At 34.5% G+C, this 13,960-nt stretch overlaps 2 long non-coding RNA genes across 2 annotated transcripts; both read left to right on the top strand.

Moving 5' to 3' along the window:
* Positions 1 to 6,968: 6,968 nt before the first annotated feature.
* Positions 6,969 to 8,110, top strand: LOC144422987 (uncharacterized). The gene is made up of 3 exons (XR_013475511.1): positions 6,969 to 7,127; positions 7,313 to 7,445; positions 7,846 to 8,110. It is a non-coding gene; the product is annotated as an uncharacterized LOC144422987 (long non-coding RNA).
* Positions 8,111 to 12,201: 4,091 nt separating this feature from the next.
* Positions 12,202 to 13,462, top strand: LOC144422942 (uncharacterized). The gene is made up of 3 exons (XR_013475464.1): positions 12,202 to 12,361; positions 12,619 to 12,745; positions 13,070 to 13,462. It is a non-coding gene; the product is annotated as an uncharacterized LOC144422942 (long non-coding RNA).
* The last annotated feature ends 498 nt before the right edge of the window (positions 13,463 to 13,960 follow it).

Raw genomic sequence — 13,960 nt, 5'->3', positions numbered from 1 at the left:
GATTGAAAGTGATGATAAATTTCATTTCTTTAACAAAAAATGCAATATGAGGACATTTGGTGATGGTGCTCTATCGGGGGTGGGAGTTAGTAATAAGAACAGACACAGTTATGTTTGTGATCAATTACAAACAGCAACAATCATAATAATAATATTTTGTCGTTACCACGAGGTCAAATTAAGACAAAATGTTAAATTATGGCGTCCAAGGATATCTCTGGTTAAAAAATAGCACCGATGTTTTTCATAGTAGCTTTTTCATTTAACGCCGTTCCGGTTGTTAACTATTTTATTGCATTTACGTTCCTGTTGTTGAAATAAAAGTATGCCATAGAAAGTTAAGTTTCTCCTGTACACTTAATAATTTACGTTTTGTTACTTCATAAATTGATTCTACATCTCAGCAAACAAATAATTAGCACATGCGTAACGTGTAATGGATAGGGCTGGGAATGGTTAATCGGTTACCCTTTTTATATACCACTAACTGTCTCCATTCGTGAATAATTTTGAGCGATACAAGGATAAAACCACCAACAAATTATTATGTCAAACGTCACGCTGCGGTTAACCGGTTACTTTGACCCGGTTAATGATTGAAGTGTTTTCCCTGAAATTCCCAGCCCTAGAAATTGATGTTTGCCCGACCTTTTGACCCAGAAAATTTCATTTTATACCTTACTATTAGAATATTTCTCAAGCTTATTTTATATTTTAATAAAATAATCGCAAGTATTTTTGAACTAATATTATATTTAATTGCTATGAATATACTTGTCATTTTACACAGATATATTTCTTCGGATCTAAAAGTCAAAAATTTCTGTTAGTGTTCGCGGACGTGTTGTAAATATAATACATTTCCGCGAATGAGGTGCCGCCCCGGGCATAACACATTTTCCAGCTCATCACTGGGTAAGACCCAAAGACTGATATCAGGCTAATGTTGAACTTGATATGAGGCACAACAGCGAAATACATTGCCAAAATTTAATACTAAAAGATATTGAGGCATAGACGTAATAAATAGAAAATTATCTTATATGAAGGCTGATCGCCATATGGGTTGCGGGCATCGACTGCTATCATCCACTTTCTTATTTGAACGGCGCCCACGTTTTCGAAAAGGCTGTGTAGTTGTTTTCGATAAAAATACTATACGCTGCGTTCAAAACTGCACTGAAATGAATAGACATGCTAAAATAAAAAGATCATGGTAAAACCATAAAGAATATGTTATATTATTACGTATAAATGTCGTTTATCGAGAGCAACATAATTTCAATTCTTATTTTACTCCGGAATTTAGTATGTTATGCCTATTATCCCATTACCTTTTCATTTGCAGATTGTTTTCATGATTTATATTGGAGTAACCGAAGTAAGATTATTGAAAACGATAAAATTGTGACACCAAGATTATAGGTCACGTGAATAAGAACCGTTGCGTCCCTATTCTTTCCTCGAGATGAGTTTTCTAATTGCAACCATCACTAAATGTAGAAGAGGTCATATTTACTATATGATCAGGCATGTTTTGAATATGTATTCTTTACCGTAGGCTGACGATATGTGCGAATAACAAGGGAAATGAGCAGTCTCAATGCACAAAATTTTTACGAAATTATTCGTCGAAAATTTCGCTATTCCAGGATTTTCTTGAAAACTGTTTTTGAATGAACAGTCATTGCAAACGTTACTAATTTGCCATTTTACGTTTTGACACGAAATGCTGTGGAAATTACTTGAATAAAACGGGTTTAACCTTCGACAAATGGCGCAATTTTTAATATTCCTTCCGACTTCTGCGAACGTTGAAAGAAGTCACGCAATATCACAATTTCAATTAAATAACGGGTGTATTCCAAAGCCCCATCTGCTTAATGAGTTCAGATTTGTTCAACTACAAAAACCTAAAATGTAGCTGTTTCATTTTAATTTACTCTTTTGAGTATAACGCAAGGCTGCCCAACCCGCGTCCCGCTAGACTGTATTTGGCGACCTGTCCTTTAAAGTTTGTAAGGAGACTTTTTAAATTTTTACTATGTTATATATAGGTTTAAGTATATTTTGTTATTTGGGTGTGACGCTGAGCGCAATTATTAGAATGACTTTAAAGCCTAAATTTGCAAATTAATTTCATTCTGATTGCTTTCTTTCGTGTCGGCTTTGATCGTCTTTATCGCCAACGTGAAATAAAAAGTCAACAATTTCCGTGGTACTGTCCATTGGACATATTTTTCTGCCCCATTCCCATCCCATAGCAATTATGCCTGTCCCATCCCATGGGATTCCCATTGGAATAAAATTCAATAAAAATTGTTAAAATTAGGTTCAACGTCCACTAAGTAGGACTACATGTACGAATAGACATGCAAAACAACAAAATCTACGGACTTCGTTAACTTTATATTCATAACTATTATACATGTGTCTATCAGCCCCATCACGAAGTATACTGTTAATGTTGAATATATTTTGCTCTTTATAGCTAACAAGAGAGCTATGCTCAAATATATGGACACGAAGTCTATAACGAAATGTTATCATTTCCATCGAAAATCATACGGTTTTCGCGTCCCACGTGACCCATGGGAAATACAAATGTGTGCTGTCCAATCCCATGGGAATGCCACTCCCTTCGACAAGCCTGTGTTTCCCTCAATAATTCTGATAAAATTGACTTAATGGCATTGCTACATATTCAAATTAGTAAATATAAATATATATATATATACTCGTCCAGAAATCTTTTTAATGTTACTTCAATAAATACTTGTATTGATGCTTCGAATTTTACAAAACTGTTCTCCACCAAAACTTGATATTCCGGCGACATGGGCGCACATTATGCTTTATTTAAACATTGAGACAGTATCATAGCCACTGAAAATGAATGAATAAAAACACTATAACCCAAATATAACATTCAATTCTGACGTCTATGTTTGTTAGTGAAAACTGTGTGTGGATTCTTGTGTGGTCGTCAGAAATCCGCAAGTGTGTTGTGTAATGATTGATTCTTTAATTCGGCGACCCGCGAGTGTCATGTCCACACCCCATGCTACCAGATATCGAATAGTAAACTGCTATTCTAATATTCGACTTGATATTTGAATATTTCGCCATTCCTAATCAGTAACCAGTAAATAATTATTGACCTGATTGATTTTTTGTTAATAAACTTGCATTTTACGTATCATGTAAATTATACCGGAATCGGTAATTAGCTGGTATTGAAGTTTGGTACAAGCATTTGAGGCCCGCAACGAATTTCGTCATGTGAAAGCGGCCCGAGAGAGGAAAAAGGTTGGGCAGGTCTGGTATATAGGGTATTGGATGTTTGTCTGACCTTTGACCCCAAAATATTTCGTCTTATACCATACCATTATATTATTTTTTATGCTTATTTTAAATATTGATAAGGTGTCACCAGCTTGGCTCTATCTTAGGAAGACAAAAATATTTGTGAGCATCCACGGTCGCAATGTACATTTTCAAGAATGAGGTGCGTTTCGGTTCTTAAGATTTTTCCAGCTCATCACTGGTTATAACCCAATGCAACAATCTTATGTTGAACATAATATTAGGCAGAGACCTAATAAATTGAAAATGATCTTGTATGAAGGCCGATCGCTATATGGGTTGCGGGCATACCTTGGTCCGCTCATAGACCACGAGTGTATACTAAACTACACTAGCATACTAAAATAAAAATGACATGCTAAAATAAAAAGATCACGGTGAAACCATACAGAATATTTTTATATTATTACGTATAAACGTATTATATCGAGAACAGCATGGTTTTTAATTCAACTCTTATTTTACTCCGGAATTGAGTCTGTTTGCTCATTCTCCGACCAACTTTTCATTGGCAGATCGTTTGCATGAATTATATAAGAGTAACCAAATTAGGATTATTGAAATCGATAAATTGTGACACCAAGATTATAGAATTAAGGGCACGTGACTAGCGCCGTTGCGCCCCTTTTCGTTCTTCGAAATTCGTTTTGTAATTGCTATCAAGAGGTCATATTCACCACATGGCCAGGCTTGTTTTGAATATGTATTATTCGGCGTGGGCTGACGATATGTGTGAGTAACAAGAAAATAACTTCTTCAAAAATTTCGGATTTTCTTGGGATTATTTTTAAATTAACAGTTATTGCAAACGTTATTAATTTGCTATTTCTAGGTTTTGACACGAATGGGTGTGGGAATTATTTGAAGAGAACGGGTTCAACCTTTGACAAATGTCTGAATTTATAATACTCCTTCCGACTTCTGCGAACGTCAAAAGAAGTCACGCAATATTACAATTTTAATTAAAGAAGGGGTGTATTCCAAATTACCATTTCCTCTATATTAGTCTCGGAAACACTAGCTTTGGTGAACACGTGTTACATCGCTAATCGAGGCCATTTTAAAATTCCTTCTGTTTCGTATGAGATCCCATATTTCACCTAAAAATTAGCTGTTTTATATTAATTTACTCTTTTTATGCGTCGTCGATGACCATTGTTTCAATTTTTGTAACTTGCTGCTCAGCCACATCTTTTGTGTGAGTCGCATACGTACTGTGGTTAAATATTGTACCCCTTGTACAAGAAGGTAAAAACGAGAGCCCGTGGCATCGAAAATGTTGTCACCCACCTTGCCTGTTACCTTACCTGCTTGTTACCTCACAATGGTATCTAAACTTTGATGTTATTTTTACTGAGTTTGTTCCTGGACACGAATTGTACATATATATGAATCATTTTGTTAATATGTTGTTACTTGATCAGTTTTTGAATATTGTATTCCTTTTCTAATCTTGTGAAAAAAATCGCTTTGGTAGAGTGGTAGAGTGGTAGAGTGACCATACGTCCTGATTTTGGAGGATTTGTCCTCTTTTTTTCGTTAAAAATCTTACGTCCTCCGAGAACGCTCTAAAATGCAAAAATGTCCTCTTTTTCACGGGGTTGAATCTTTAAAATTTTTGTATGATATAATCAACAGTTTTTGAAGCGTTAAGAAAATTTGAGGTAAGTAGATAACTGTAATTATCATTATACATAATACAAGCAATGCATTGAAGCCAAGTTGTTCGACTACTTCTAGAACCTATGTTTGTAAGCAAGTTTAATCCAATTCAGTTTCCTACTGTAAATTCATGGCACATGAAAGATGAACAGAATAATTTAAGTCCTGCAGCACACTTCGCCTATTGTTACTTCTATATTTCACCTTAAAAAATATAGTAGATATATAATGTATAAATCAGGCACAGGTGAAATATGGTGCTACCAAACGATGTGTCCTCCTTTTAGGGTTTGGGAATAGGGTCACCCTAGTCAGTGCTTACAGTTCGTATTTTTCGATATAGCAGGCTATTTACATTTTCGATAATTTTGAAAATTGCTGTGGGGTCTATGGGGATCGTTTTTTGTGAGCGAAGACGCCATCAAAGCTGGAAATTGCGCACCAAATATAATAATATATATATATATATACAATAAAAATATTTTTAAGGCAGAAATAATAGTCATATCCATTTATAATTCGAAGTGAATTATACAAGAAGAGATGGACATTGTTAAAATGTACAAATCATCCCGCTTGAAGGTATATTATATAATTATATTACCACACCCTAATAACAACGTTTCACACATGAGTAAATATGTGATATGGATCTTAGTATTCTTGTAATTGGTCCTGACTAAAGCATTCATAGTGCACCCGTTGACATTCATTTTGTTTTCGAACATATTTAATGCGAGTGGGGAATTATTCGAAGTAAAAAGAAAACAAATTCAATTAACGAAAGTCTATACTTATTCTTCCCATCGACTTCCTTGAAAATCAAGTAAAGCACACACGCAATATAGCAATTCGAAGTACAGAGAAATTTCAGTGAAGTACATGACATTAGAAATCACAGAATAACCCCGAATGACAAACACAAAAACGACAAAGTGCTACGTTCACACTGGGAATAATAGGCTTTCATCTCATAAATTCAAGTAGGCTAGCTACCTTCATAGTCAACCATCCCTGCTGATAAGGGAGACATACGAGGCCATGCATAATATTGATTTTCTAATGAAACGGAATACAAAAATTAACTAGGATATTAGTGCAGTATTTTCACGCTTGAGACCAAGTGTTTAAAGTTTGATTTCGTGTGCGAAAGATGAGGTTGGATATCCAGAAATCGTGCATTAGTGAAAAGCTACAATGATGTTGTAAATTCTTAAAACAATTATCGTGGACACTAGATTTAGGATATCCAACTGCATAGTGTGCTGAACAAGTATTAGCTGTCGATATAAAACAGTTATACAAAGTACGCTTTCGCTTTAGGTTAAGTAAGCGATTACAACTTTGATTTGAGCAAAATTTTAAGCTTCACGCATCATATTTCTAGGTATTGTTTAAGATTTTTCGCAACCGTTGTTTGGTTTCAGTGAGCTTATGCTTCGTATGATTTTCAACTCGTTCAGTAGGCGGAGAATACTCAAAACGTTTTTTGCAAAAGCGGATAAAACCATTCCAATCCAAGAAAAAAAATGCAAAACGTAGAGAGACTGGAAAATCAAAACTAAATCACGCTTGAAAATGATAAAATGACGACGAATCATGTTTGGCTGGTGTGTAGAGTCTTTTTTTCGCAGCGCAATTTTTGAGAAAAAAGGGGAGCTAAACCTGTCATGGAAGCCCATAAAAAGACATTCATTCATTGCCTTGCTCATCATTCACAGGATAGTTCTTTTAAAAGGAACTGCGAAAACTCAACGATCGAAAACATCAAGTCTTTATTCGAGTTTGCGCAAATTTCAAATAACATACTCAATCATGTTATCATTTTTGAAAACCAAGTTAATTATCACTTGACAACATTGTATATTGCATGATACCCGCACTGCACAAATATATATATATATATAAGAATGTGGATAATCAGATCAGTAAAATTGTGCATCTAATAATGAGAGGGAGAGAAAAATTAAATTCTACAAATCCTTGTTTTCCTTATTATCAGTTCAGATTAGTAAGCCGAGTCTTAACTTTAAAATCAACAAAAGAAAAATGAAGATCTTCTTTCTATTACTTTTATGCGTCTGTGCATCGTATGCGGCGTAAGTAAATTTTATTTTAAATCCAACTCGATTTTTCCCGTTCAGTATTGAATTTAATGTGGAAACCTCCGATGGCCCTTTGGTATTGCTTATACAATGAATGTTCGGGCCAATTTGTGGGGGTTTTACGAACTTTTGAAAAATTCCAATTATTAACAAAAAATTCCTTCCTGCTCTATTTGTAGTATACGTGGAAAAGCGTGCGGTGAAGATTTCTGCGGTCCTCAGTTTGATGTATGTTGCCAAACCGTCTCCGTGGACACATCAAGAAAATATTATGGTGTAACAGGATTTTACTGTTCATCGGGATTAAGCACCGTTAGTATAAACTATGATATAATAAATTATCATGGCGTAATATTTTATCAGTGTCAATATTTAGAAGAATGTTTCAGGTTTCGATATTACTAATGAAAAATGTTTTGGAAGCAATGGATTATTCTATTCTATCGCGAGAATTTGTTAAATGTTTTTTAAGTGAGCCACAAATTATGAAAAGTTACTTCGACTATAGAATATTCTCCTCACACGTTGTTACATTGCGTTATTTATATAATTATGTCAGGCGTTTTTGTGACAGTGGTATTTCTTCCTCCTTTTCACAATATTATATATATATCATTTTACGCGTTTTTTCATATTTTGCAATCTATGTCGCACTTATTAACATTTGGAATACCACCATAATGAAGTATTGAGAACCTGTGATGTTTTCCAGGAATGGCTCGAAAAGGTGCGGCCAGGAATGAGGTACAGGAACCTAAGGTTGTGCAACCAGTTGGATTGGTAAACAGAACTTGTTCACGTGATTGGTCACCCAGTCAAGAGTTAATTATTATTTCAATCAAGTTCGAACATTAGATAAAATTTAACAAGTTTATTATATCTGTGATCCACACTTGACAAATATTAACTTTTGACTTTGGATTGGTGACGAAGAATTTAAAAAGATGCAAAGACAAATAAAACAATAATTTTAAAAAGTGTGTTTTTGTGACTGATTAGGGCTTTAACACTACATGTACTCTCAGAGCATGGTAAGTTTTACAGCTCAATAAGCAATACACACATATGGTTGACAGGTAGTGAAGCACGTGCTAACTACTAAATAAGTTAGTTAACAATATTTCATTCATGATGTAATTACTCAAATTCAGACTACGAAGTTTCATTCAGAATCTGAAATTAGAATGAGAAAAATTGATTCCGCCAGTAATTTGCGTTAGACTAGATCGAAGGCATGTCCTGTTTAATCGTATGTAATATTAATATATATAATAAAAACTTCGCGACAGTTAGTAAAATGAGTCGACGAAATTCCAGATAAAATTTGCACTTTGACTCGAGCATCGAACTCCCCAGAAAAACAAGTTTTGGTGTAAAAACTGAGGAGCATGCAAGAATTTTTGATAAACCATTAGATGCGTTTCATCAACTTAATGTTGTTTTGAATTACTGGAAAAAGTCTTTACGTCGATCATAACAATCGAAAGTCTGAAATACTGTCAAAAAGTGTCAGTTATTTGAGGTTCAAATAGCCTTTTACCGTAACTTCAATACTGTTACAAAGCGCCAGTCGTTCAACGTTTAAATAGCATTTCATCGTAACTTCAATACTGTTAATGTTCGATTTCACTAAAGGTATTAGTTAGGGCTACAAACCGAGACAGACTCTATTTAGTCTTGCTCTATTGCTGAATATTACTGAGTACCATAGAGAAAGAAATACGAACTGCCCAGTCAAATTCTCGTCGTACTGGTAGTAGAAATGTATCGATATCGGTCATTTTTCGGTATTGCCCAAATGTAGACCGATATTTGCGATATATTCCGCTTTTTAATCTGATCCAGCATGTTTTAAAAATTAAGTTAAAATACAGATGCTGAATTATTTTTTGTATAGACTGTAGAGCAGGGGTGGGCAACATACGGCCCGCGGGCCGGTTCCGGCCCGCGACGAGATTTTGACCGGCCCGCTGACTGTATCCAACCACACTCTGTAATGTGGTCCGACGCATCATTCCTGAAAGTTGCCGATTGCTATACTCTCACCGCACTGTCAGTGCAACCTGGGGAAATAACCAATTGTCTTAGGGCAGCGTTTCCCAAACGGAACACTTACACTTTTATCTCGCCTCGTGGAACACCAAAAAATGTAAGGGTAAAATTGAAAAAGAAAAATTGTGTAATGTAGCGGTTCCTAATGGGTTTGTCGTGACGAGTTGCCAAATGCGCTGCGAAAACTAACAGAATTATGTTAAATATACCTAAAATATGATTGAATATTCTACATATTGCATTTATTATATATACCAAATTTTTTATTGTTTCATAATTTAAATGCTGTGTATATTAATCAATTCATCCATTTTACAATTATATGTCGTTTACTTTCCATTACTTAGTGTTTGCCTCTCAGTTTGCGTCTAATGGAGATAGAAGTACTTGTCGCAATTTCATGAGCTGCAGACCTGCAGCTTTGTAATTTTTTCAGCATTTCAAAGTAAAACCAGGCAGAGATGAAGGAAGAAAATTTGACCTTTTGCCTTCATTCTTTAGACCTACTCATTTGGCTATGACAATCTAAAAGATTATTGTAAACTTGATAACGAACTTAAACAGTCAAATAGCTAGGCCGACGGTTAACGAAAATGCCACTACCCTACCCTATAGCTAGTCCGCTTTAGGCCGACGGTGACGCGATATCGAACGGTCAGTTGGGCGACTACCGGTACTTCACGTTCCATAGATCGCTATGACGATCATTTTGGACGTATTTTCGATTTCTTTTCCACGGAACACTTCGGAGACGGAACACAGTTTGGGAAACATTGTCTTAGTGAACAAACAATTGCGTTAGCACACTTGTCAAACAAATAATATAAGGTCAAAGCAGGAACGTTGTGAACATACCCCACTACTGGTATCAGTTATATTTATATTCTAAATATAAATAGATTTTAGAAATTGGATTTTATATAAAGTTTTATTAACTATGGAATATCCCAAGAAACGTAAAGTTGACAGAAAGAGAGTGTCGAGCATTTAACAAAGATTGGATACCGAAGTATTTTTGTAATAATCCGGCCCGCCGAGGACTTCATTTTCCTACATCTGGCCCGCCGAATAGAGAAGTTGCCCACCCCTGCTGTAGAGGGATCATGTTCACGGTATTTGCCTCGTTAACTCTAAGCCCCGCGAGTAGAAAAGGGAAGAGGATTCGGATTTAGCTATTTATCAGTCCACCTAGCTCAACCAATTTGGCATTTTCGTTGCCAAATTTTATTATATTATTATTGTATTTTATATTGACATTTTAACATAACATGGTTGTTATAAAGAAACATATAAATCAAATAAAATTTAATGTGTAAAATACGACGGTATATATATATATATATATATATATATCAGCACAAAATCCGGCATAGGCAACTCAATGTATGAGTTTGATAGGATAAGTGAACATACATTTACCTTACCCTCTATTGCGGACGTTTTGGAATATTTTTTCCAAGCCGAAATAATGTACAACGTGAATAATAAATACTCCCAGACTATTGTTTTAATCCGTCAACCCTGCACACCTAGAGTAATAATTATATATTATCAGAATATCGGATTTTCAAAATATCGGATTTTTTTTTTTGGTATCGGATCTGCATCGATATATACATTTCTAACTGGTAAACTACAATACCGATATAACGTATGTATGTATGCACAAGCTTCTTGCGGACTGCCCGCACCATTGGCGGGTAGCATCATTGGCGCACCATTGGCGGGTAGCATCCAGGCCGCCTAGACGTACCGGTATATCGATAATGACCAAGCGGCAAACAAGTATTGCGAATGTCTGATATATAAATATTCAGCGGTTTACTATTCACGGATCAAATACCAATATATAAATATATATATACACATAGGGTTACCATATTTTTGTGACTTTCCGATTTTACTACATGGGCCTACATTTAAAGCCATCCCGACTGTCTTCGTTGATCATAGTAGTGTCATCGAGAGTTCATGCGCATATTCTCTGTCCAAATATCAGGTTCAGTTCGAAAAATAGAAAAGACTTGCCGTTAACGATACTAATATTCCTAATTCAGATTTTTTATGTACAGCAAAAGGAATAAAGAATAATGAAATAGCCTGTCGTTTCTAAGCATTGGGATTTTCCTCTACGCCCAAGCATGCTTTTCTGTAGATAACACCTTTTTAAAAAAAAACGTTGTTCAATGTCACATTCACGTAAACCTCAGAACAGGACCAATTAGTATTGATTTTACATGTTATACGTTGGCTAACAATGCTAGCGGGAAACAACGAAACAAACAAAATAAAGTAAATAGGCTAGCCTGCGCTACACAGCGACAACAATAACATGTTAATTTGTAATATGCTGAATGGCTGAACGCAAAAGCGGGACTTTTGGCTGACTTGTCGGGACGGCGGGACAAAACGCTAAAAGGCGGGACTGTCTCGCCTAAAGCGGGACGTATGATAAGCCTATATATATACTGTGCTGTATATCGTTGGTGGAGTTGTGTAAGATAAGCTTCGTGACATGAAAACTCATCCAATATTGAGTGAATTTTGATTATATAATTTAAAATGTTAATTTTCCAAATTTTTTGTTTGTAACATACCCGCTAACAATTTACAAGCACTGTCAATGCATACAAACGATGAAATAGCGTTATTATCAACGATGGTGAAAATTTCGAGAAAACTTCAAACAGAAAAAGAGACGAACATTCTATTACGCAATTTGTAAAAAAAAAAGCATTCAAACGGAATCACTGCCTCAACCATGTTATGTATATATACAATGTTACCAGGCATAGCCCACAAATAGCACTGTAACATTAATATGTTCAAAAAAATAGAAAGAAAAACGCAGTCAAAATTCATACCATGCATACTTTTCAATAAAAAGGCAGAGTTTAGGAATTCTTGCTCACATTATTAGTACGCAGACATATCAGAAAGACGTGTATATTAAAATAATTTGCAGCAATCACAAATAAATAGTGAAACCTAAGAAAAACATATAACTAACTATAAAATTTCCCAACGATTTGGTGAATGATAATTTGCAAACAAACATTCAATTACAAGCGTTGTTTTTTCAGTCGTTAACACATAATAAAGTTGAAATCAAATCAGAAATTCATCAAAATGAAGATTCTACTCATCTCTCTTCTTTGCATAAGCCTTGCGGCAGCGTAAGTATATTAATGTCAATTGTTTATTATAAAAGGATTTAACATAATAACACTGAACAAATATATAAATGGAGACAATATGAAAAAAAAATCAGAATAATTCGATTTAATATTTTAGACAAGACGAATATTCGATATTATTATTGACCGTATAAATAATAGAGATACGTACTTATTTTTGAATTACAAATAATTGCATTGGTTACATACAATGTTTTCAAAGTAAGATTGATCAGTTTAAATTCGAAATTTTTTAGGCAAATCGGAGGTAGATTCTGTGGAAATAAACTATGTGACTCTGCGCACGATGCTTGCTGTCAAGATATATATCTTGACGATCCTGGACAAACCGACCCCCCGTTCTGTGGATACAGAAACGATAATGTTAGTATATTGATCTTAAAATATACGTTTCATGTTATGGCAGCGTATATATATATATTATAAGCACATTTTGCTTTACATTCCGCCAAAGTAAAATAATCTTCCATTAGTTCTTTACCAGCACCACTTGGTTACCAGAAATTGAGATGTGACCGCTATACCAAATATTCACTACCTTTAACAGCCAATTAGTGAGCAAAAGTTTTCAATGAAAATCGTGTTATTGAAATTTTGTAAGCTTCTGACAAGATATTACAATTTTCCCCTTAAACTATATTTTGTAAAAATACCTGTTTTGTATTCTGACTATAATTCTTTTTACAGGGCTTCAGAACAAACAAGCACTACTTGAGGCTCTGCAACATCCGTTTTACTTCGTAATTCAATAGTGATCAACATTATCATTGCAATCAGAGTCTTAATTTGATACCACTCATCAGTAATAAACTAATTGCCAAGAAAAATTATTTTTTATTGTCTCAAAATACAATGTTGCATATAATAAGTAAGTTTCTGTTCTCCACCAGTTATTGTTATTATTCTATGTTTGGAAATGTCGACGTTAAGACGAAGAAATAAAGAAACCTAAAGAACGAACAGCTATTAAAGATTGACTAGAACATTTAAAAGTGTATTATGTGTTTCAATAATTATATCGTATTTTGACTTTGGGTGCATACTGTTGATTCCAATGAAATACAAGAATTATAACCAGAATTTGTTGTTTATTTTTAATTAATCAACTTGTAAACAGTCGACTATAATGATTGAAAGTGATGATAAATTTCATTTCTTTAACAAAAAATGCCATCTGAGGACATTTGGTGATGGTGCTCTATCGGGGGTGGGAGTTAGTAATAAGAACAGACACAGTTATGTTTGTGATCAATTACAAACAGCAACAATCATAATAATAATATTTTGTCGTTACCACGAGGTCAAATTAAGACAAAATGTTAAATTATGGCGTCCAAGGATATCTCTGGTTAAAAAAGAGCACCGATGTTTTTCATAGTAGCTTTTTCATTTAACGCCGTTCCGGTTGATTTACGTTCCTGTTGTTGAAATAAAAGTATGCCATAGAAAGTTAAGTTTCTCCTGTACACTTAATAATTTACGTTTTGTTACTTCATAAATTGATTTTACATCTCAGCAAACAAATGATTAGCACATGCGTCACGTGTAATGGATAGTGATCATGAAACTGTCTCTATT

The sequence above is a fragment of the Styela clava genome, chromosome 5, assembly GCF_964204865.1.
Source record: "Styela clava chromosome 5, kaStyClav1.hap1.2, whole genome shotgun sequence".
NCBI classification, from domain to species: domain Eukaryota; kingdom Metazoa; phylum Chordata; class Ascidiacea; order Stolidobranchia; family Styelidae; genus Styela; species Styela clava.
The sequence above is the reverse complement of the archived record's forward strand: the minus strand, read 5'-3'. Positions and strand labels throughout refer to the sequence as shown.